At 46.6% G+C, this 25,148-nt stretch overlaps 1 protein-coding gene across 1 annotated transcript in view; it reads left to right on the top strand.

Moving 5' to 3' along the window:
• Positions 1–24,760: 24,760 nt before the first annotated feature.
• The window catches only part of Brd3 (bromodomain containing 3), a 31,239-nt gene continuing 30,851 nt past the window's right edge, over positions 24,761–25,148 (top strand). The window contains exon 1 of the mRNA XM_041674387.1: positions 24,761–24,857. The gene's annotated coding sequence lies outside the window, so the exon portion shown is untranslated. The remainder of the gene's footprint in view (positions 24,858–25,148) is intronic.

The raw sequence follows: 25,148 nt of genomic DNA, 5'->3' as shown, positions 1-25,148 counted from the left end.
GCACCCACTTGACTTCAGAGTCCTTATCCCAGGAAAACCCACACACACAGTTGGTTACTTGGACTGGTCCTCCTCATGACATCACCATTCCTAAGGTATCTAAGGTCCATCTATCTGCTTGCCTGCCTACTGGCAGGGCAGGGATATTTCACCTACCACCCAGGTACCTGCTCAATAGTGCTCAGCAAACAACCACGGGAAATCGGCTTGCACTGCCTCCCAGGTTCAACCCCTTAGACTGGCATACAGCAGGCTGAAGTCCCTGGGATAGCGCCCTGCTCTGCCTCCAGGTGGTGCTGAGAGCTCAGCGACTGCACGGGACGCGTCCCAAGACAGTCTGGCCGCACCCCAGGCAGGGCTCGTCGTGGAGCTGGAATCCCAGGAATGTGGCCCTGCTACTAAAGTCAGGCGGCCCGTGGCTACGTCTTAATAGCTCCTCCCACCTTGGTTCAGGTTAAACTCCCTAGACTAGAAAGGGCCTGACAAAGAAAGACTGTTGTGACCTATTGTGACCTGGAGCTCAGAGCACTTTTCATCTGTCTGTCGGTCTGTGTGTGTATGTATGTATGTATGTATGTATCTATCTATCTATCTATCTATCTATCTAGTATGTGTATGTGTGTGTGTGTATGTGTGCCAGAGAATGTTTTCCTCTATTGTTCTCCACATTATTATTAGTTTTATTTTTGTTTGTTTGCTTATTTTTTTGAGACGGGGTTTCTCTGTGTAGCCCTTGCTGTCCTGGAACCCTCTCTGTAGACCAGGCTGGACTCAAATTCACAGAGATTCGCCTGCTGGGATTAAAGGTGTGTGCCAACCACCACCACCTGGCTATTTTTACTTTTTTTTTTTTTTAAAGATTTATTTATTCTGTGTACAGTGTTCTGCCTGCATGTGTTCCTACAGGCCAGAAGAGGGCACCAGATCTCATTATAGACTGTTGTGAGCCACTATGTGGTTGCTGGGAATTGAACTCAGGACCTCTGGAAGAGCAGCCGGTGCTCTTAACCTCTGAGCCATCTCTCCAGTCCTATTTTTACTATCAATGTTATTATTTTTATTATTACTGGGTTTTGTTTTTGTTTGAGACAAGGTCTCACTATGTAACCCTGACTAGCCTAGGACTATATAGGCCAGGCTGGCCTCGAATTAACAGAGATCCTGGGATTAAAGGCCCGGAGCACCACTCCTGCCTCCACCTTTTTCTTTGAGGCAGGATCTCTTACTGATCCCCACGCTCTCAGAATTGGTTAGGCTGGATAGCCAGCCACCTCCTGGAATATCCCTGTCTCCACCCATGCGCTAGGATCGCACATGCGTGTCAGAATGCCTGACTTTCATATGGGCACTGGGGATCCAAACCCATGCCATCACAGAAGGTACTTTACTCACGGAGCCACCTCCTCAGCATGCAGGGCCCTCTTTTGTGAAATATTAATTTGGCAGCCAGTGTTTTGCCTCTGCTCACCCATTCTGTCAATCATGTCAAGATATGCCCATATGTCCACGGTGATCCTTCCTGAGCATCTGCTGTGTGCCTTTCACCCATAGGAGAACTCTAATAATCTCAGCCAACCTTGCGATGCCTGCAGATAAGAATGGGGCTCAGCCAGAGCCCAGTGACTTGCACATGGTCACGGCAAGGAATGACAGCCTGGGGCCTGACCCTGCTCTTCCTGCCTCCTTAGCCCTCCTATATCTTCTGGAAGCACACCAGCTCTGGTGGGGCAGGGGCAGGGGCAGATGTCATTCTCCTACTGTTCCCACAGCACTTTCGCAGGCTGCCCTTCACACAGGCATTTCCTCTCTGGCTTCACTTCCGCCTCCTCCCGCTGCCTCTCGGAAACTCTTGGAAACTGCGGGATGCCATTCCTTCTGGGATTTCAGGATGATAAATTCTTGTCTAGAATAAAACCCAGGACTGACCTGCCAATCACAGGCGTACTCCGAGAGGGGAGGGATGACCTGTGTTTAGGGCATGCAGGTGTGTGTTCCCCCACCCACGTGCAGAAGAGGAAACTCGGAGGACAGAAGCAAGAATTCAGACCAGGCTGTGAATATAGTGCTTGCCTTCCTGGGTTTCCCACAGGCTCGCTGAGGATCCCCAGGGAGAAGCAAGCAGCCTAAAATAGAAGCGCTGACACAGGAAGCACACAGGGCCAGAGGCACAGGCTGTTGCTGGACTCCAGCACCGCACGCTCTCTATATATACCAGACTCCCCAGCATGGCACTTTTGTGTGTCGATCCTTCTTCCCACCCTCTGGGGTTCCCACACACACAACAGCTCAGGCCGGAACATCTGTGTGTGGGAACGTGAGTCAGGAGAGTTTCCAAGGTTCAGTCTGAGTCTTATTGGTAGCTGAGGCCAGCTTGGACTTGAGGGCGGCACCAGAAGTGGGGACCTCCACTCTACCACACCCAGACCAGCGGCCAGTGCCTCAGTGCCAGTAGAATACAGCTCCCTGCTGTAGGACAAGTGGGCCGGCCCAAAGTTGGGACAAAGGAGATGTGATAGCCTAGGTAACAAGGCACTGGTTTGTACCTGAGTCTCTGGGCCTCATGTTTAAGTTGTTAAGGACCAGGGGGTGGGAGAGCTTCATGGTTCAACTAATAGAAACTGTGTTCTCATGTGTTGTGTGACAAGACTTTTTCTAGGGAGACACTACACAACTACACACACACACATACATACACACATACATACATACATACACACATATACACTCACTCCAGATAGGGAACCCATGGCAGACCAAAGTATAGATACCATCAAAGTCTAACTAAATGAACCACTGAGTCTTATTGGGGGTGATCTGGGAGCTACTTACAGGACCAAAAAGGACCCAAGGACAGCAGCATCACCAAAGTTCATCCCAGCATGGGAGACAGCTCAGAACATCTGGGAACCTGGAGCACACTGCACAGACCGCAGGCAGCTCAACAAGTTGAAAAGTGCTTTTTTCCAAGTGACTTAGCTGGTTTAAACCTCTTCAAGGCATCTGGTTTTCGTATCTTCCAGGAAACTGGTCTGATCTCAGGGTCTTCTTTGCAGCTTGGCCTGTCTGAAAGTCTGTTTATATTGCTTTCTCTGGAAGAAAGAGGCCTAATAAATCTGGTCAGTTCCAGGGACTTCCTGAAGTAATTCTGAATTTACCTTCCCGTTTAAGGAACTTCCCTGCAGGATTTGGCGTGTTTCAATCTCCAAGGACACTGCGAAGTGACACAGGGACCACTGACATGGCTCAGTTGGCAGAGTGCACCCCTAGCTTGCACCAAGTCCTGGGCTCCATCTCCAGCACCGTATAAACCAGGCTTGGTGATGCATGCTTGTAATCCCAGCACCTAAGATATAGAAGCAAGAGGTTCAGAAGTTCAAGATCCTCTACTGCTACAAAGGGAGTTCAAGGCCAGCCTGAGCCACGGGAGACCTCTGCCTTTAGCCTGGGCACTCGGGAGGCAGACACAGTCTGATCTCCTAGCAAGCTCTAGGCCAGCCAAAGCTGCATAGTGAGACTTGATATTCCGTTAGGCACATGAATTACGTTATGTTGAGTGACACCAGGCAATGAACTTGGTAGTGTAGGTGTGTCTTTAACAAGCAGCTTTCATTTCCTTCCACCAGCAGCAGCTATTTTTTTTTCTAAGACAAGCACTCCTGCAGCCCAGCTAGTCTCGCACTCCTAGGAGGCTGAGGATGACCTCGAACACCACACCCAGCACGTGAGGTGCCCGGATGGAACCCAGGGCTCTGTGTAGGCCAGACAAACTCTTTACCAACTGAGCCACATCCTCAGCCTCCATTTTAACCACCCTGAAGTATGTCCTTGGGTCAACCCAGACCACCTCCAGAATGTTTCCAAGCTGAAGGTTTGACCTTCCAGGAACCACGAGCTTCCTCTTCTCCTCTCCCCCGCATCACACCCCTAGTGCAAACCTTCTGTTTCTATGAATTGTCTCAAACTAGGCATTTCAAATAAATGGTACACATAGGATGAGTCCTTTTGTGTTTGGGTTATTTCACGTAGTTTAGTATGTATTCCGGGTTCATCCCACTGCCAGAATTGTAGTGCAGTTCTGACCGTCTTTCCCTTTTTTTTTTTAAGGTTAATAATACTGTAAATAGAGGGTCTAATTCATTCATCAGTGCGTGCCCAGCCCAGCTGTTGCTGCCCTTTGGCGAATCATGATGCTAACACAAGTTCCCAAGTATCTGCTTGAGCTGTAGTTTTAGCTCTTTGGGGGGCATCTCACTGTGGTTTTAGCTGTGTTTCTCTTCTAGCTGATGGTCTGCTTATCGCCAGCTACAAATGTATTTTGCTTACGTTTTTAAACTATTAATACAATTCTAACAAAACAAAGTGTTTAACTGTTCCGGGAATCACACCCAAGGTCTCACACGTGATGGACGAAGGCTCTGAGGCTGAGCTGTGTCACCAGCCCTTTGAGCTTTCCTTTTTTTTATTTGGTTGTTTGGTTGCTCAGGAATGGGTCTTGTTATATTGTCTTTCATCTCCTGGACAACTCCTGAGCTCAAATGATCCTGGTGTCTCAGTCTCACAAGTAATAAAAATATAAAAATTAGTCCAGTGGTGATGGTACACACCTTTAATCCCAGCACTCGGGAGATAGAGGCAGGAAGAGGCCTGTGAGTTCAAGGCCATCCTGGTCTAAGGAGCAGGTTCTAGGACAGGCTCCAAAGCTACAGAGAAACTCTGTTTCTAAAAACAGAGCCGGGCAGTGGTGGCTCACGCCTTTAATCCCAGCACTTGGGAGGCAGAGGCAGGTGGATCTCTGTGAGTTCGAGACCAGCCTGGTCCACAAGAGCTAGTTCCAGGACAGGCTCCAAAGCCACAGAGAAACCCTGTCTTGTAAAACCAAAATAAATAAATAAATAAATAAATAAAATAAAAATAAATAAAATAAAAACAAACAGAAAAATTGCTGAGCATGTGGGCCACACTTCTACTCCTGGAACTTAGAATGCTGAAACTGGAAAACGGCCAAAAGTTTGAGACTAGCCTGGGCTACATGTCAAGACTTGTCTCAAAAAACCCAACAACCTAAATTCTTTTTTTTTTTTTTTTTTTTTTTTTTTTTTGGTTTTTTCGAGACAGGGTTTCTCTGTAGCTTTGGAGCCTGTCCTGGAACTAGCTCTTGTAGACCAGGCTGGTCTCGAACTCACAGAGATCCGCCTGCCTCTGCCTCCCGAGTGCTGGGATTAAAGGCGTGCGCCACCACCGCCCGGCAACCTAAATTCAACCCCTGGGACCCAGCCACATAGGGGAAGGAGAATGGAATCCTACAAGTTATCTCCTGAGCTCACATGCCACAGGCATGCTGCAGCACAAGAACACACAGGGGAACACATAAATAAATGTAGCTTAAAACTTGGAAAACCAAGAAGGCTGGGAGTGATAGCACACACCAGTGTTTCTGTATGTGGGAGGTGGAGAAAGGAAGATCAAGAATGTAAAGCCAGCTTCTTTTCTTTTTATTTTATTTATTTATTTATTTATTTTGCTTTTTCGAGACAGGGTTTCTCTGTGGTTTTGGAGCCTGTCCTGGAACTAGCTCTTGTAGACCAGGCTGGTCTTGAACTCACAGAGATCCGCCTGCCTCTGCCTCCCAAGTGCTGGGATTAAAGGCGTGCGCCACCACCGCCTGGCTTTTTTATAATTTTTTTTATTGATATTTATTGAGCTCTACATTTTTTTATTTTTTTTAAATATTTATTTATTATGTATACAATATTCTGTCTGCATGTATGTCTGCAGGCCAGAGGAGGGCACCAGACCTCATTACAGATGGTTGTGAGCCACCATGTGGTTGCCGGGAATTGAACTCAGGACCTTTGGAAGAGCAGGCAATGCTCTTAACCACTGAGCCATCTCTCCAGCCCCCTGAGCTCTACATTTTTTCTGCTCCCCTCCTTGCCTCTCCCCTCTCCCCTTCAACCCTCCCCCAAGGTCCCCATGCTCTTTTTCTGCTCCCCTCCTTGCCTCTCCCCTCTCCCCTTCAACCCTCCCCCAAGGTCCCCATGTTCCCAATTTACTCAGGAGATCTTGTCTTTTTTTACTTTCTACTTCCCATGTAGATTAGGTCTACGTAAATCTCTCTTAGTGTCCGCTTTGTAGTCTAAGTTCTCTGGGATTGTGGCTTGTAGGCTGGCTTTCTTTGCTTTATGTTTAAAAACCACCTATGAGTGAGTACATGTGATAATTGTTTTTCTGTGTCTGGGTTACTTCACTCAAAGTAATGTTTTCTAGCTCCATCTATTTTCCTGCAAAATTCAAGATGTCATTATTTTTTTCTGCTGTGTAGTACTCCATTGTGTAAATGTACCACATTTTTCTATTTATTTATTATGTATACAGTGTTCTGCCTGCATGTACACCTGCAGGTCAGAAGAGGGCACCGGATCTCATTACAGATAGTTGTGAGCCATCATGTGGTTGCTGGGAATTGAACTCAGGACCTTTGGAAGAGCAGCCAGTGCTCTTAATCTCTGAGCCATCTTTCCAGCCCCCGTACCACATTTTTCTTATCCATTCTTCTGTCAAGGAGAATTTAGGTTGTTTCCAGGTTCTGGCTATGATGAACAAAACTGCTGTGAACATAGTTGAGCACATGTCCTTGTGGCACGATTGAGCATCCTTTGCATATATACCCAAAAGTGGTTTTACTGGGTCTTGAGGAAGATTGTTTCCTAATTTTCTGAGAAATCACCACACTGATATCCAAAGGGTTGTACCTGCTTGCATTCCCACCAGCAATGCAGAAATGTTCCCTTTTCCCCACAACCTCTCCAGCATAAGTTGTCATCAGTGTTTTTGATCTTGGCCATTCTTTCAGATGTAAGATGGAATCTCAGAGTTGTTTTGATTTGCATTTCTCTGACGACTAAGGATGTTGAACATTTCCTTAAGTGTCTTCCTCTGTTGAGAGTTCTCTGTTTAGGTCTGTACTCCATTTTTTTTTTCTTTCTTTTTTTTTTGGTTTTTCGAGACAGGATTTCTCTGTAGCTTTGGAGCCTGTTCTGGAACTAGCTTTTTTAGACCAGGTTGGCCTCGAACTCACAGAGATCTGCCTGCCTCTGCCTCCCGAGTGCTGGGATTAAAGGCATGCGCCACCACTGCCCGGCTCAGCTTCAGTTATATAACCCATTCAAGACTAGTCTGGGCTACACTAGACCCTATCTCAAAACAGACAGACAGACAAACAAATACAAAACATAAAAACCATACATACTAATGATTACAAGATGACTAATCTGGGTGGTCAATGTGATTGGATTGAGAAGTGCTTAAGAGGAGCTAGGAGATGGTTCAGTGGATAAAGCACTTGTGCAAGGGTGGAGATCAGAGTTCTGATCCCCAGCCCCCATGTAAGTGTTGAGTGGGTAATCCCGACTCAGGAAACAGAGTCTGTGGGGCAAGCCAGCTGGCCAGACTAGCCAACTCACCCAGTTTCAGGTTCAGTGAGAGACTGCTTTAAATATTACCTGGGTGGTGCACATGCCTTTAATCCCAGCACTCAGGGGCAGAAGCAGAAGGGACTGTGAGTTCGAGGCCAGCCAGGTCTATGTTAGGTCTGCATCATGAGTCCCCCAGAGACCACCAGGAGTCCGAGTATATGCAAAAGCAAAGAACTTTAATTGCAAGCTCGAGCTTGGGTCTGCTGCCTGTTCCAACACAGCAGTTGGATCAGAGAACATTGAACTCTGGTAGGGTTTTTAAGGAGTAAAGGATGGGGGAGGGGAGGGGAATTATGGATTGAGATGGGGGTTGAACTCCTGATTGGTCAGGAGTGGGACAACAGAAGTCTTAGCAAACAGGGATTGGTACTGGCATTGCTGCAAGGAAATTGGCAACCTATGTACACGTTAGGTAAGCAATCCTTAATGTTCTAGAGTATCTAGTACTTGTTTGTCTCAGTTCTGATTGGTGCCCCGCAGAGTACACTCTGTGGTTTTTCCTGGTTGTTGTAAGGGTGAGGCCTAGTCCCAGTATTCTTAGTCTGCAGCTTGTCATGGCTGCTCTAATGTTAATTTAGTCCTCGTCAGTCTACAGAACAAGTTCCAGGCAAGGCTACACAGAGAAATCCTGTCTCGAAAAACAACACCAACAAAAATAAAATAGGAAGAATGAAAGAAAGGAAGAAGAGTGATGGGGGAAGACACTCCATGTCCAACTCTGGCCTGCAGGGACATCAGCATGGATATGCACACATGCACACATACACACACACACACACACACACATTAGAGAATTGCCTAGGGAAATAGCAAGCACACTCCTGGGTTTGTCTGTGAAGATATCGCTATGGGGAGAAACCCATTTTAATTGTGAGCAACACACATAGGAACTCAGAGTAAAAGGAGAGAAGAGAGGGACCCTGAAACTTCAGGCATCATCTGTCCCCAGACCGAGTACTGGGATGAGAGGTGACACACCACACCTGACCTGCTCCCCATTATTAATTTTTAGAATTTTTGGTTTGTTTTTTTCCAATAGGATTTCTCTGCATAGCCCTGACTGCCCTGGAACTTGTTCTGTAGACCATGCTGGCCTCGAATTCACAGAGACCTACCCAGAGCTGTCTCACAAGTGCTGGGAATAAAGGCACGGGTCACTGTCTCTGCTGCTGCTGCCACCACCACCACCACCTGACTACTGCCCCCCCTTTTTTTTTTTTTAAAAAAAAAAGGTGCCTGTGAGTTGAAAGGGCAACAGATCCCCTGAAGCTGGAGTTACAGGTGGTTTCAAGCCACCCAGTATGAGCACTGGGAACCAAGCCCTGGTCCTCTGAAATAGCAACAAGCAACAAACACAATGCTATTAGACACCGAGGCATCTCTCCAGACTTATGCTGTTCATTTTTATTTCTCTGGAAAAAATGTCTGTTCAGGTCCTTTGCTCATTTTTTAATCTTTTTTCTTTTTTGGGGGGAGAGGAGCACATTTTCTTTCCGTTTTCTTATTTTCTTTTTAAGTTCTTTCTTTTTGTAACTGAATTATAGGAGTGCCTCTTATATTTGAGATATTAATCCCTTAGTAATTGCAAATACCTTCTTCCAGCCAGCTGGCTTTTTGTTCTGTTGCTTCTTTTGCTTGACTGAAGATTCTGAGGCTGACATGGCCTCCTTGATATTTCTATTCTGTTACCTGAGCTTTCAGTGTGGCGTTAAAAGCATCATCGCCAAGACCCATGTCACGCAGCTCTTCCTGGTTTCCAGAGGTTTTAGTCTTAGGTCCTAGATATATGTCTTTGATCTGAAGACTGTTATGTGTGGTATCAGGTAAGACACAGATTCCATTCGTTGCATGTGGAAGTCTCAATTTCCCTGCATCGTCTGTGTGTGGTCATGTTGGAAATGAGGTGATTGTAATGTGCTTTGTTCCTGCACTTGCTCTTCTGTTCCAGTGGTCCACATGCCATTTTCAACACTATTGCTAGATGATATAACTTGAAAGCAGACCACACGTCATAACCCAAGGAGGTTTAAGGTTGGCACACACAGGCACACACATGCAAACCAATCAGTGTCATTTGCTTCATGAACAGAATGCAAGATTTAAGTTGTATATCCAAGACATGCATAAAAGGCATTTGGCAAAGACCATCATTTTTTTTTAAACTTTATTTTTACTTTCTGTGCATTGGTGTTTTGCCTGGATGTCTGTGTGAGGGTGCCTCTGGAACCGGAGTCAGAGACAGTTGCAAGCTGCCATGTGGGTGATGGGAAGTTGAACCTGGGTCCTCTGGAAGAGCAATCAGTGCTCTTAACCACACAGCCATCTTTCCCACCCCGACCAACATCTTTTTTATTTTTATTTTTTTAATTATTTATTAATTATGTATGCAGAGTTCTTCCTGCATATATGCCCTCAGGCCAGAAGAGGGCACCAGATCTCATTACAGATGGTTGTGAATCACCATGTGGTTGCTGGGAATTAAACTCAAGACCTGTGGAAAAGCAGTCAGTGCTCTTAACCTCTGAGCCATCTCACCAGCCCTCTTTATTTTTATTTTTTATTTTATTTTTGGTTCTTCAAGAAAAGGTTTGTGTAACAGCTCTAGCTGTCCTGGAACTAGCTCTATAGACCAGGCTGGTCTTCAACTCACAGAGATCTGGGATTAAAGGTGTGTGCTACAACCCGACTTTACTTTTATTTTTAAATTATGTGTAGGCATGTGTGTGTATGTGTCTGTGTATCAGCTTGTATATGTGAGTGTAGTACCCACAAAGGCTAGAAGAGGGCGTTAGTTCCCCCGAAACTGGAATTATAGACAGTTTTGAGCCACTTGTACCCGAACTTGCTCTTAATTGCTGAGCAATCTCACTAGTGCCCTCCAACCCACCCAACAACCTTTCCTGATAAACCAAAAAAGAATGACAGCAACTCAGGAGTGTAAGTGAATTCCCTCAGTACAATAAATGAAGCAACCAATGTGGAGGAGGAAACGGAAAGTTTGGGTTTAAGTTCTTCTTTTTCTTCCTCTAAAATCAGGAGCAATGAGATCCTGTCTCAACAATAAAATCAGTATCAAAGCACTTCTATCCAATATAGTACCGGAAATACTGACTAGCCCTCAGACAAAAAAACATGGAGGAGGAGAAATGGGCATGGTGTGCATACCTCTGATCCCAGTGTGTGGAAGGCAGGGGCAGGTGGATCTTTGTGAGTTCTGATCCACATAGTGAGTTTCAGGACACACACACACACACTGAGAACCTGTCAATAAAGAAATAAGTAGAAGAGAAGAAGAGGAGGAAAAGGCTCCAAACTGGAAGGAAGACATAAAATTATTTATGTTAAGATGAGAACTGAAGCAGAGAACACGTGGGACAAGAGAATGGAAAGACAGCCAGTTCTCATGGCAGGTTCCTGGTACCCTCCACATACCTACATTCTGGTCTATCCAAGGCTCTCAGGCAGGTAGCATCTCAAATGCCTCTTTGTCCTGTCTGTCTCTTTTTTTTTTCAATATTTATTTATTTATTATGTATACAATATTCTGTCTGTATGCCTGAAGGCCAGAAGAGGGCGCCAGACCTCTTTACAGATGGTTGTGAGCCACCATATGGTTGCTGGGAATTGAACTCAGGACCTTCAGAAGAGCAGGCAATGCTCTTAACCACTGAGCCATCTCTCCAGCCCCCTGTCTGTCTCTTACACACACACACACACACACACACACACACACACACTCATACATATATCTCAGGGTCAGGGTCGGGGGTTTGAGCACCATTTGTAGCAATTCTGTCTCTGTCCCACCTGCCAGCTCCCAAATAACCGCATATAGACTTATTATGAAAGCTCAGTCTCGATAGTTTAGGTTTGTTTCTTACTAGTTCTTTTTTTAAAAATACTTATTTATTATATATACAATATTCTGCCTGCATGTGTACCTGCACCCCAGAAGAGGGCACCAGATCTCATCATAGATGGTTGTGAGCCACCATGTGGTTGCTGGGAATTGAACTCAGGACCTCTGGAAGAAGAGTCACTGCTCTTAACCGCTGAGCCATCTCTCTAGCCCCTTCTTACAAGTTCTTGTAACTTAAATTAGTCCATATTTCTTATCTGTGGCCTACAACATGGCAGTACCTTTTTCCAGCATGGCATGGTCATCTCTTGCTTCCTCTGCAACACACACACATATGAGAGAGAGAGAGAGAGAGAGAGAGACTTAACTGTCTCATCCTCCTAATCACCTCAGAGAAACTTCTACTTGGCTTCATTTCCCCATCTCTGAAAATGCAGACTGCTCTGATGGGGTTCAAAGGGACTTGAGCAATGATGACTGTTTCCACACAAGCAAAGGTGTTGCTAAACACCAGGGCTGGACCACATAGATCAACAGAACTGTCAGTGATCACCACGCCAAAAGCCACACCCATGCACCCTAGCTAGCTCAAGGCTGACTTTGGCTGGTTCTGATGTTTTCCCCTCCAACCAGGCCCAGTGCTCACAGCCACGGGCTGACAGCCACAGTCCACTGATCCCACCTAAAGCAAGGACTGGAGAATGATGGGCAGACACGGGGCCAGAGAGCAGCAGCAGCCCTTGGAGCCGAGCCCAGCAGGAGACAAACGCTACAAACCCACACCTGTGGACACAGGCGTATGCAGTGGGTGAGCTTTGGGAAGGACTGCAGGCTGGTGTGGTCAAGCCTCATCAGTGACAGCATACCCCAGAGATGACTGGAAGGAGGAGTTTGTTTGACTTATGGTTTCAATGGTTGTGGCTCGGCCCTGTCACACTGAGCCTGGGACGAGACCGGAACAGCATGGTGGAGGAGTGTGGCAGGGCCGAGTTGATCACCTCATGGTGAGCAGGAAGCAGAGAGATGGGAAGGAGCCTAGGAGAACAATACTCCCTACCACCCCCTAGTGATATACTTCCTTTAACTAGAGCCTACCACCAAAGATCCCAACTTCTTCCCAATAATCCCATCATTTCCTCCAAAACACAAATCTGCGCAAGCTCATTGTAATGGTTAATACTGTCAACTTGATATCTAGAATCTCCTCTAGGACAAACCTTTAAGAATGTCTGTAGGGAGCTTCTAGGAAGAGTTAGCGGAGGTTAGGGTGACCCACACTGATGTGAACGGAACCATGTAACGGGCTGAATAAAAATGAGAAAGGGAGCAGAGCACCCCATCCGTCTCTACTTCCTGACCACAGATGTAGTGTGATCAGCTGCCTCATGTTTGAGCCCTGAACCCCACATGGTAGGAAGAGAGAACCAATTCCTACAGGTAGTCCTCTGACATGTGTGCTATGACACCCTTGTACATACACAGAAAAAAAATAAATTAAAAAGTGTGTATTGGGGGGACTGGAGAGATGGCTCAGCGGTCAAGAGCACTGGCTGCTTGTCCAGAGGACCTGGGTTCCATTCCCAGCAACCACATGGCCACTCACAACTGTCAGTAATTCCAAGATCTGACATCCACACACAGACGTACATGCAGGCAAAACACCAATGAACATAAAATAAAAATAAAGCTAAAAAAAATTCAATGGTTTCTGGTGGATAAAAAAATGTGTGTGTCCAAGCCGGGCGGTGGTGGCGCACGCCTTTAATCCCAGCACTTGGGAGGCAGAGGCAGGCGGATCTCTATGAGTTCGTGACCAGCCTGGTCTACAAGAGCTAGTTCCAGGACAGGCTCCAAAGCCACAGAGAAACCCTGTCTCGAAAAACAAAAAAAAAACAAACAAACAAAAAAAAAAAACAAAAAAAAAATGTGTGTGTCCCTTGTCCTTTTGCTATTGAATTTTTAAAAATTATATTTTGGGGGCTGGGGAGATGGCTCAGAGGTTAAGAGCACTGGCTGTTCTTCCAGAGGTCCTGAGTTCAATTCCCAGCAACCACATGGTGACTCACAACCATCTGTAATGAGATTTGGTGCCCTCTTCCTGACTGTAGGCATCCAAGCAGCCAGAATACTTTATACATAATAAATAAATAATAAATCTTTAAAAAAAAATTATATTTTGGGCAATGTATATATATTTGTTTTATTTGGGGAAAGTGCTTCTTACAAAAGACTGTTTAACAAAATACAAAGCCATTTGCAACAGTTATTTGATTTTTTCTTTCTTTCCTTTTTTCCTTCGTGTTTTTTTTTTCAGATAGGGTTTCTCCGTGAAGTAGTCCTGGCTGTCCTGGAACTAGCTCTGTAGACCAGGTTGGCCTTGAACTCACAGAGATCCGCCTGCCTTTTCCTTCCAAGTACTGGGATTAAAGATCCACCACCACCCAGCTTAAAGGTTATTTTTATATTACATGTATGAATGTTTTGTCTGCATACACGTTAAGTGTACTGAATGCATGCCCACTGCCCAGAGGGTGCTGAATCCCTTGGAGGAAGAGTTAACAGGCAGTTGTGAGCCGAGAGCTATGTTGGTGCTGGGACTGAACCTAGTTCCTCTGAAATAGCAGCCAGTGTTCTTAATCATTGAGCCATTGCTCCAGCCCCATTTTTTTTTTTTTTTGAGACAAGGTTTCTCTGTAGCTTTGGAGCCTGTCCTGGAACTTGTTCTGTAGACCAGGCTGGCCTCAAACTCACAGAGATCTGTCTACCTCTGCCTCCCCAGTGCTGGGATTAAAGGTGTGCACCACCATGCCTAGCTAACCAATTGTTTCTTCTTTCTTTTCTTTTCTTTTTCTTTTTTTTTCCTTTTCTTTTTGACCAGTTGTTTCTTAAGTGAAAGAATGACCGTGTCTGGGCAAAGGGACAAATCTGAGCATTTCCCATGATGTTTTTTAGAAACAGTGGCAAAAGGCAAATATAAGATTCTCCATCAAGGAATTCTAGCAGTTTAACTTTTCTTGTCTTGTGGGTTGCCACAGCTTCCTTTAGTGGGAAGGGTGTTTATTACTGCAGAGCAATTATTCTCCTCCAACAAAGACCTCAGGACAGTTTTGAATCCATCTGTCTAGCTACAAAGCTCAGGGGTAGAATGAGGCCCACAAAAACAAAGACTCACAAAAGAACCCCTAAAATGAGGACTAATTCTTTCTTCCCCAGAAAATGCCTGGATTTTCAAAAAGGCTTAAGCACACCGCATTAAGTACAAACAGCACCTCTGTGGCCAATGCCATTTCTCCAGTATACAGACAGACAGAGGTACAGGACTGATGAGTTAACGTTTACCCATATACTTGAATCTTTAAGATCTACCTGCCACTGGAGCCGAAACCCAACCCAGGTTTGTCCACTAAGACTAAAAATACCGCACGTGTATGCACAGATGGGCAGCTGCTCCCATGCTCCATCACTCGCTCACTGAGTCCACCAGTCCTCGGGAATTATCTGCCATTAATGGGACTCCATCTTCTAGGTGCTTTAAGGTTTTCTTATGTCAGGGCTGGGGATTTAGCTCAGTGGCAGAATGCTTGCCTAGCAAGCTCGAGGCCCTGGGGTTCCTCAGCACCAAAGGGAAAAAACAAACAAAAAAGATTTTATGCTAATCTTGACATATCTACACCTGCTTTGGCTACCCAGTAGTATTCCTGTGAGCAATTAAACGAAAGCCCCAAATCATTGGACAAGCATGTGTGAGAATTACAGGGTAGGGAACACATAAAATCACAGAGGTACAAGGTGTGGTAGCACACACCTTTGATCCCAGCAGGTAGATCCCTGTGAGTTCAAAGCCATCTTAAGATACACAGTATCTTAAGACCTGCCCCCCACAGTAAAAAAAAATTATTTTTTGAGATAGGATTTCTCTGTATAGCTCTGGCTGTCCTGAAACTGGCTCTGTAGAATAGGCTGACTTAGAACTCAGAGATCCACCTGCCTCTGCCTCCAAAGTGCTGGGATTAAAGTCATGCACCACAACTGCCCAGCTGAGATCCTGTCTCAAAAAGCAAACAAACAAGTCAGGCAGTGGTGTCACACACTTTTAATCCCAGCGCTTGGGAGGCAGAGGCAGGCGGATCTCTATGAGTTTGAGGCCAACCTGGTCTATAAGATCTAGTTCCAGGACAGGCTCCAAAGCTACAGAGAAACCCAGTCTCAAAAACAAACAAACAAATACACACACACAGACACACATACCCACCAAAACAAAACCCAGAAGGCTGGAGAGATGGCTCAGCAGTTAAGAGCACTGGCAGTTTTTTCAAAGGACCCGGGTTTAATTCCCAGCACCCACATGGTGGCTCACAGGGGATCTAATTTCCTCTCCTGGCCTCACGGACACCAAGTACATATGTGGTACACAGGTATATGTGCAAGCAAAATACTCATACACAGCTGGGCATGGTGGCGCACGCCTTTAATTACAGCACTCAGAAGGCAGAGGCAGGCCTATCTCTGAGTCTGAGGCCAGCCTGGTCTACAGAGTACATTCCAGGACAGCTAGGGATAAAGAGAGAAACCCTGTCTTGAAAAAACAAAAAACAAAAAACAAGAGTCCCTAAAACTCCATACACATAAAAAATAAAATAAAAGTACCCACCCCCACAGAGTGTAGCTCTAAAAATCAGGAGCCACCATCTGTGTCCAACAGAAGGCTCCCTTTTCTCCATCAAGCCTATACTTGTTTCCAAACATCCAGTATTTTCACCTTTGAACCTAGGGTCCTCAAAATGAGTGTCCAAGGTCCATGCACACAAGTTGACTGAAAACAGATGACGCAACACGCTATACTGTGAGCTGAGAGACCACACAGGCTGCCTAGACGCGGGCCACTCTGCATGGGTGCCAGCTCCTAGCTGAGTTCACACAGCCACAAACTCCCAGCTTCTGAAACAGGTCCTACTGGTCCTCAAAGCCTGAAAGCCCCTCATTCCTACCTGAAACCCAAAACACATGAAAATCTCATCCAGGTCAAAGGTGGCAACCTCCAGCCAGGCGGTTATGGCACACATCTTTAATCCCAGCACTTGGCAGAGGCAGATGGATCTCAGTGAGTTGGAGGCCAGCCTGGTCTACAGAGCAAGTTCTAGGACAGCCAGGATGGTTACACAGAGAAACCCTTTTTTTTTTTTTTTTTTTTTTTTTGATTTTTCGAGACAGAGTTTCTCTGTGGCTTTGGAGCCTGTCCTGGAACTAGCTCTGTAGACCAGGCTGGTCTCGAACTCACAGAGATCCACCTGCCTCTGCCTCCCGAGTGCTAGGATTAAAGGCGTGCGCCACCATCGCCTGGCGAGAAACCCTTTCTTTTTTTTTTTTTAAATATTTATTTATTATGTATACAATATTCTGTCCGTGTGTATGCCTGCAGGCCAGAAGAGGGCACCAGATCTCATTACAGATGGTTGTGAGCCACCATGTGGTTGCCGGGAATTGAACTCAGGACCTTTGGAAGAGCAGGCAATGCTCTTAACCACTGAGCCATCTCTCCAGCCCCCCGAGAAACCCTTTCTTGAAAAAGGGTGGCAACCTCTTCTTCATCACTGTCAGGCTTGCCTTCTTTCCTCAGCAAGCTCCTAGGAGTGGTTCCTTAGCTAGGGAGGGTGGAGGTGGAGGGCAATGTCTGTTTGATGGTCCTTTCCCCTTTTCTGTCCCCGTGGCTCCCACCTGTGTCCTTACTCACGATCTCATGGATAAGTTCATTTCTGCTTCTCTCCTTCTTCCCCAACCAGTACTCAGTCGGAATGACAAGTCAGCTGTATGACCCAGCATCACAGGGCAGGGCTTTATGATCTAGCTCTCAAATTGTTTAACACTCCTATACACTTGAAACTGTAGATGTCTTTGCAGTTCAAGAGGAGCCCTGGGGTTGGCTTTCTCATACATAGACCACGCCCATGCATCTCCATCACATTGTGTCCTTACCAAAATGTCTAGGCAAACGAAAGTAAGCTCCAAGTCCTTCTTGGGGGCCTCAGTGTAAGACTTTAGATGCTGTGACTTCTGGGCTGGACACTGTAATTTTATCAAATTCATGATCTGCAAATCTTTTGTTTCAAGTAGGGGTGTCTCAATAGTTTTTTTTCCTATGTTTTAAAATATTTTTTATTTTATGTACATTAGTGTTTGCCTGGATGTATGTCTGTGTGAGGGTGTCAGGTCCCCGGAACAGGAGTTACGGATGCTTGGAAGCTGCCATGTGGGCCCTGGGAATTGAACCGGGTTCCTCTAGAAGCCATCTCCCCAACCCTGTTTTGCTTTCATACCTCAGATGGGTGGGTTTCTTGTTTGCTTTTAAAAGGGTTTTGTGATTTCTCCTTTGATACCTAAGTTGTTTAAGAGTGTGCTATCAAATTTCCAAATATTTGCCAATTTTCCAACTTCCTTTCTGCGGTTGGCTTCTAGCTTCATCTCACTCTGCCAGAAGATATACTCTGTCTGATGTTAGCATCTTAAAATTACTGCGACTTGCTTTGGGTCTAAAACAGGGTCTTTCCAGGCATGTTGCACACTCACTTGAAAAGAATTGTAACCGGGGGCTGGAGAGATGCCTGAGTGGTTAAGAGCATTGCCTGCTCTTCCAAAGGTCCTGAGTTCAATTCCCAGCAACCACATGGTGGCTCACAACCATCTGTAATGAGGCCTGGTGCCCTCTTCTGGCCTGCAGACATACACACAGACAGAATATTGTATACATAATAAATAAATATTTAAAAAAAAAAAAAAAAAGAAAAGAATTGTAACCTGCTGTTGAAATGATACAAACTGGAGATGGGAAGGAAGTGGGAGAATCAGTGGCGCTGTCTTCTGCAGGTTTCTGTTAGAGAAGGTGCTGTATGGTGTGGGTTTACAGGCAGAAGAGAGTCGGTAATCTTAAAGATAAATCCAAAGATCATGTGTCTGAAGAACAGAAGGGGAAAGAATGAAGAAAATGAGAACAGAGCCTAAGACCCATGGGGCCCTGGAAGAATGCAGAGTAGAAGGCCGTGCCAATAAATGACAGCTGAGAAGGGGAACTTGGGCAACAGGGCTTTCTCTAGTGAGATTTCATGTGTGTGTTAATAATACACCATGTGTATTAGCTACTTTAGGAGTTTTTTAAAAAAAGATTTATTATTATTATTATACATAATGTATGCCTGCAGGCCAGAAAAGGGCATGAGATCTCATTACAGATGGTGTGAGCCACCATGTAGTTGCTGGGAATTGGACTCAGGACATCTGGAAGATCAGTCAGTGCTTTACCCCCCCACACCCTCGAGACAGGGTTTCTCTGTAGCTTTGGATCCCGTCCTGGAACTAACTCTTATGGATCAGGCTGGCCTCAAACTCACAGAGATCCACCTGCCTCTACCTCCCAAGTGCTGGGATTAAAGCCACGCATCTCCATTGCCCTGCTCAGTCAATGCTCTTAACGTCTGGGCCATCTCTCCAGTCCCTAGTTACTTTAGTGTTGCTGTGATAAAACACCATGACCAAGGTAACTTGTAGGGAATTATTTGGATTTACGGTTCTGGAAGGATAAGAATCAGGGAAGCTGCAGGCATAGCATCTGGGGCAGTATACTGAGACCTCATATCTTTTTTATAGACTTTTTTTTAAAGATTTATTTATTATTTATTTATTAAAGATCTATTTATTATGTATATAACATTCTGCTTCCATGTATGCCTGGACACCAGAAGAGGGCACCAAATCTCATTACAGATGGTTGTGAGCCACCATGTGGGTGCTGGGAATTGAACTCAGGACCTTTGGAAGAGCAGTCAGTGCTCTTAACCGCTAAGCCATCTCTCCAGCCTGAGAACTCATATCTTAAACTTCAAGTAGGAAGCAGAGAGAACAAACTGGAAATGGCACCTAGCTTTGAAACCTCAAATCACAACCCTAATGACATAGTTTCCCCTAGCAAGGCCACACCATCTAAACCTACCAGAACAGCATCACCAACAGGGGACCAAGTATTCAGTGCTCTGAGCCTATGGGCAATATTCATATTTAAATCACCTCAGCATTGTGTGAGTCAAGAGAACAACCTGTGGAAGTCAGTTCTCTCCTTGTAGGTTGTGGGGACTGAACTCGGGTATTCAGGGAAGGGCTTTTACACAGACCCTGGAGTTCCTATCAAAGGGAAATGCAAAACAAAGAGCTTCTTCCCTGTTTCTGAGCTGAACTGTCCAGTTTTGTTGTTGTTTTGGTTTGGTTTCATTTTATTGTTGTTATTTGTTTTGTTTTTTAGCAGAGACAGGTTTCCCGGTGTAACCTTGGCTATTAGCTAGCTACTGGAACTTGCTCTGTAGGCCAGACAGGTCTCAAACTCAGGGAGATCCACCTACCTCTGCATCCCAAGTGCTGGGATTAAATGTGAGCGCCACTAGTGCCCAGCAAATTGTCCAGTTGTCCAGTTCTATGTTTTCTCTTTCTTTCTTTCTTTCTTTTTCTTTTTTCTTTTTTTTTTTTTTTGAGAAAGGGTTTCTCTGTGTAACAGTCCTGGCTGTCCTAGAACTCACTTTGTAGAGTAAACTGGCCTGTAACTCAAGAGATCTGCCTGCCTTTGCTACCAGAGTACTGGTATTAAAGCTGTGTGCCACCACACCTGGCTTAGTATGTGCTCTTAACTGCTGAGCCATCTCTCCAGCCCCTGATTATTATTTTTTAATCTCGTGTGCGTGTGTATGTGTGTGTGTAGGCAGCATCTTCTTTTTTTTTTTTTTTTTAAATTTTATTTATTTATTATGTGTACAACATTCTGCTTCCCACACACCAGAAGAGGGCGCCAGATCTCATTACAGATGGTTGTGAGCCATCATGTGGTTGCTGGGAATTGAACTCAGGACCTCTGGAAGAGCAGTCAGTGCTCTTAACCTCTGAGCCATCTCTCCAGCCCCCAGGCAGCATCTTCTTTAGCTCCTCATGGTGATTATGTCTTAAAACTCAGTGTTTACTACACAAATACCTTTTTACCACAGGGAGGTGGGGTAAGAAAGGAAAAATGTCAATAGTCAAGAAGGAAAGGTAACTGAAATTACACACAGTGCTTGGATCCATATTTTACGGTCCTGAACACAACAGTCCAGTCTCTTGGAGCCCTACTGATTTTCTCCCTTGCACTGAGCACCCTGCAGTCTTGCTTATGTACATACATCTGTCCCTGGGCATGCCCATTCATTGGCAGCTGGAGCTCTGTCTTGTTACTGGGTAAGGGCAGCACTAGGTGATCCCAGGCCATCCATCAAGGCCTCTGCTATGAATGACTGCATCCTCTTTTTTTCTCACTGCTGTTCTGTGAGGGAGGTGTTATGTTACATCCAGGTGCGAAATCTGAGGCTGAGGTGGGGGCACACGTGTCTGCTGCCCCACATCCTCCTCACCACTTTGCAACCACATCATGAAGCTGCTCCGTTGCTCATTCTCTCTGTTCACTGGAGCCTGCAGGCTGCTCCAGACAGCTGCCTACTGTTGTGCATGAGTGTGGTGTGCTGGGATTGACCCTCCAGCCTTGCACATAGCTAGGCAAGTATGCTACCACAGAGCTATCCCATTGCCAACCCGTTTTGCTCTTTTTATTTTTATTTCTTTCTTTATTCTATCTATCTACCTATCTGGATTTCTTTTTTTTGTAATATTTATTTATTTATTTATTTATTATGTATACAATGTTCTGTCTGTGTGTATGCCTGCAGGCCAGAAGAGGGCACCAGACCTCATTACAGATGGTTGTGAGCCACCATGTGGTTGCTGGGAATTGAACTCAGGACCTTTGGAAGAGCAGGCAATGCTCTTAAGCGCTGAGGCATCTCTCCAGCCCTACCTATCTGGATTTCAAGACAGGGTTTTGTAGCACGATTAATAAAAACCCAGAGACAGAAATTGGGGTTCCACCTGAAGGTCAGAAAAGCAAATCAGCCAGCCACTAGCTCTTACCTCTACCTCAGCCCAAAATGGTGATCCTGCCTCCAGGAATCCTCAGAATGAGACTGTGTCTGTAAACTGTCTCCTCCTGTCTTATATTCCTCTCTAGGGCTGGGATTAAAGGCATGCACCACTATTGCCTGGATTCTATAGCAAACTAGCGTGGCTACTGGGATTAAAGGTATGTGTCACCACTGCCTGGTCTGTTAAGGCTGATTATTGTGGCTGTTTTACTCTCTGAACTTCAGGCAAGCTTTACTTATTAAAATACAAACGAAATATCATTACAGGGTCTCTCTGTGTAGCCCTGGCTGTCCTGGAATTCACTCTGTAGATCGGGCTGGCCTAGAACTCCCTCTGTAGACCAGGCTGGCCTGATCCATTCTGTGTTTTTAAAGGACCTTATATTATTGGGTTTGTGCAAAAGGCTTAAATGGCTTTCTATTTTGGGGACAGGAAAAAGAGGAAAGTGATACAGCTCTGTTCCCAGCCCCACTGCCTTTTGTGAAAGAACCTTTTGTTTCCTCCTGGTGACAGTTTATCTCTTCAAGGTCAGACTACAAGTGTTTGTTGCAGATGAAATGGGCACTCACAGCACGGTTGAGGCTGGCATTGTCACCTCACTGTCCGTTTGCTTCCACTGTCACATGGTCACAGTGATTTCAACCCCAGAAAACTGCTCCAGTGGGGCCTGGAGAGAAGGCTTAGCAATGCAGAGAGCCTGTTGCTTTAGCAGAGAATCTCTGTGGTGGTTCACAGCCACGTGTAACTTCAGCTCCAGGGGATCAGGTGCTCTCTCCTGACTTCTGTGTGCACCACACATGCACATAGTGTGTGTACAGATACACATGCAGGCAAAACACTCAGACACAGACAGTAAATCTTTTTTGGGGGGGGTAGGGGTTCGAGACAAGGTGTCTCTGTAGCTTTGGAGCCTGTCCTGGAACTAGCTCTTGTAGACCAGGCTGCCCTCGAACTCACAGAGATCTGCCTGCCTCTGCCTCCTGAGTGCTGGGATTAAAGGCGTGCGCCTCCACTGCCCGGCTGCAGAAAGTAAATCTTAAAAACAAAACAAAACAAAAAAACCAAACTGCTCCAAGATTCACATCGTGCCTGGCACACATCTCCAGCTGCTCAGAAATTACCAGGTTGTTAGGGGCTCTCTGCTCCTCTCCAGATGCTGTAATGTAAGGGGTGGTGAAGTAGGAGGCAGCAGCTAGCATCTGGCTCAGAAGTCCTGTGGGGCCTAAGGATTGTGGAATGAGCTGAGGAGGCTAAGGTGGAGGTACAGGTGGACGCTGGTGTATGGAAATGAATACTCATTCCTTCGGTAATTCAGAGGACTCACTAGGTGTCCTGGGCTGTTGACGGCCTTAGAAGTATAAAAGAGGACAGACAAAGGCCATAAAGAGTGAGACAAGGAGGTAGAGAGCTGTGACAACCAAGGAAAGGAGGCAATGGCCCAATGTGCCTTCAGGCCTGCCTTGCTCCACCCCAGTCCTCTAGAAGCTGGAAAGTCAGGCCTATTTTTATATCTTTGACAGAGGAGGAAGCATGCTAGTGAGATTAGAAGGCTTCGCTTAAGGCTCAACTTTGTTGGTGGTGGGATGCTCATGGGGCTGCAGGAAGGGACACCAGCACTGGTCCTGGGAATGGCCAGCTCAGGGCTGTAATACTCAGGTAAGGTCCTGTTCTATCCTCATACAAGTTCATCTCTAACAGATCCAGCCAGGCCCAGGAGAGGTGCTCCAATAATCTCTGTGGGCTACGTGGACACGCGGATAGTGCTGAGGGGAGACTAGGCCCTGGAGAGGCCCAGCTTCTTGTGTATTCCTAGGGGCATCTCAGTGACAGGTCAGAGGACAAGATGGACATGGCAGGAAGCTTTAAGCTGGCTGGTGGAGTGACCCAAGTGCCCTATAAGGGCAAGCCCAGAGGCAGATTTTTGAGGGGGAGCTTGAGAGGTGTGTGGTGGAGTCTTCAAAAAAAATTTTTTTTAAAGATTTATTTTATTTCATGTGAGTGTTTTACCCGTGTTTATGTAAGAATACTATGTGCCTAACTGGTACCCATTGAGGTCAGAAGAGGATCTTAGATTCCATGGAGCTGGGAACTACCACGTGGGTGCTGGGAACTGAACAGGTCCTCTGCAAGAGCAATAGCTTCTCTTCGCTCCTGGACCACCTCTCCAGCCCTAAGTACCGAGTCACGAGGCTGGTGAAAGATGGCTCAGCAGGTCAAGGAACTGGTCTCCAAGCCTGATGATCCCAGTTTAATCTCCAGCACTCCCATGGGTCTCACATGTTGTCCTCTAAGTTCTACGTGTGCTCTGTGGCACATGCATACACACACAATAAATGTAAAAAAAAAAAATTAAGTGGCCAGTCACTTGTTCTGTTGGCCAGAGTGCTCAATGTGTCCAGAAGGGTGAGGCGCAGATGGCAGGGATGGGAACAGAGCCTCCAAGATGGCTGTAGTTCTGCAGGGTCCCAGTCACAGCTTTGGACTGGGGAGCCTGACCAGAGGCCAGCAGTCTAAAGACTCTACTCGGAGCTTCCCCAATTGCACTATCCTGCCCTGTGTCCAGTCTGAAATCTAAAAAAACAGAGAGCTCTCTTGCAGTGGCCACCATGACCCTGGCTGGGTGTGAGAGGCACCGATGGTGCAGGCTGGAAAGACAGCAGGAAACCTAGAGAGGTTCTGGCTTGTCCTTAAATAACTTTCCAAGAGTCCCGGACTTTGGGGTTGGGACCTCCTGTATGGGAGCTCTGAGATTTAGGGTAAGTCACTTTGCCTTCTTGAGTCTCAGTTTCCTCTCCAGGGAGAGAACATCTTCGCTGTGTGTGTGTGTGTGTGTGTGTGTGTGTGTGTGTCGGGGAGGCTCTGGCATTTAATACCATAACCACCTGCGCATTTCCTGCATGCAGCAAAGTGCCTGCTCAACTAGAAATAAACCCGGTGACACCAGGAGCCTGGAATGGGTCCAGCCCACACCAGAAACTGGAACCCTGCATTGGCAGGTTCAGCAAGCACTGATGAAAAACTTGTTTTGTGACGTTTTTGTTGGGGTCTAACACTCACCCATCGTAAATTACAGATGGATAAAAAAGGACTAACGTAGGCACCGGGGTAATCTTCACCGAAAACAAGATCTGAACTGTGACCATGAAGTAACCCTTTCAAAATGCAGAAAAGGGGACAGGGACTTATCTCGTTCGTCTCTTTCCACGGGCAAGGCAGATGGGAACACACTGAGTCTCGTGGGGAGGGAAAGTCAGCCGGCACAGCTTGGGGCATCCTGCACTGGTAGGTCTTTAGCTTTGAAGAACTGGCACTCTTCCAGCCCCAGCAGCCAGGTCTCTCCTGGGTCCCTAGGTCTTCATCCCGCCCCAGGGTTGTCGGGGCGGGATTGATCGCGGCTCCTCCCCGGCAGGGTCCGCCCTGCGCGCGCCCCCGCCAGGCTAATTAGGCACGCGGTTTGTTTACAAACACGAGCTCGGGGAAGGTGCGCGCCGCCCCGCATGTGCGCGTCCGGGGTTTGAGGGAGGCCTCGGGGCGCCCAGGTAATGACCCCAGGGTCCTAACTGCTTTCCCGCCTTTCCCACGCTTTCCTGGGCTTCTGGAAATCCGCCCACCTGCTCTTGTCCTTGCAAATAGCAGGGGACACAGGAGAAAGCGCGCGCGGGCAGGCCGAGGTTCCAGCGACGCCCCGGGTCCTGGCGGGCTGACTTCCAGCCCCGCCCCCACGCGCCCCTCGGGCCGGGCCCGCTAGCGGCCGGGTCGGCAGGGCGGGCAGCCGGGGGCGCGCGGGGCGGGGCGCGGCGCGGCGCCGGCGGGGCCGGGACATGTAGTCC

Source organism: Microtus oregoni, unplaced genomic scaffold, assembly GCF_018167655.1.
Source record: "Microtus oregoni isolate MIOR12 unplaced genomic scaffold, Mior012 000025F_ref0000491, whole genome shotgun sequence".
NCBI lineage: Eukaryota > Metazoa > Chordata > Mammalia > Rodentia > Cricetidae > Microtus > Microtus oregoni.
Note: the sequence above shows the minus strand (reverse complement) of the source record. Positions and strands in the feature narration are given on the sequence as shown.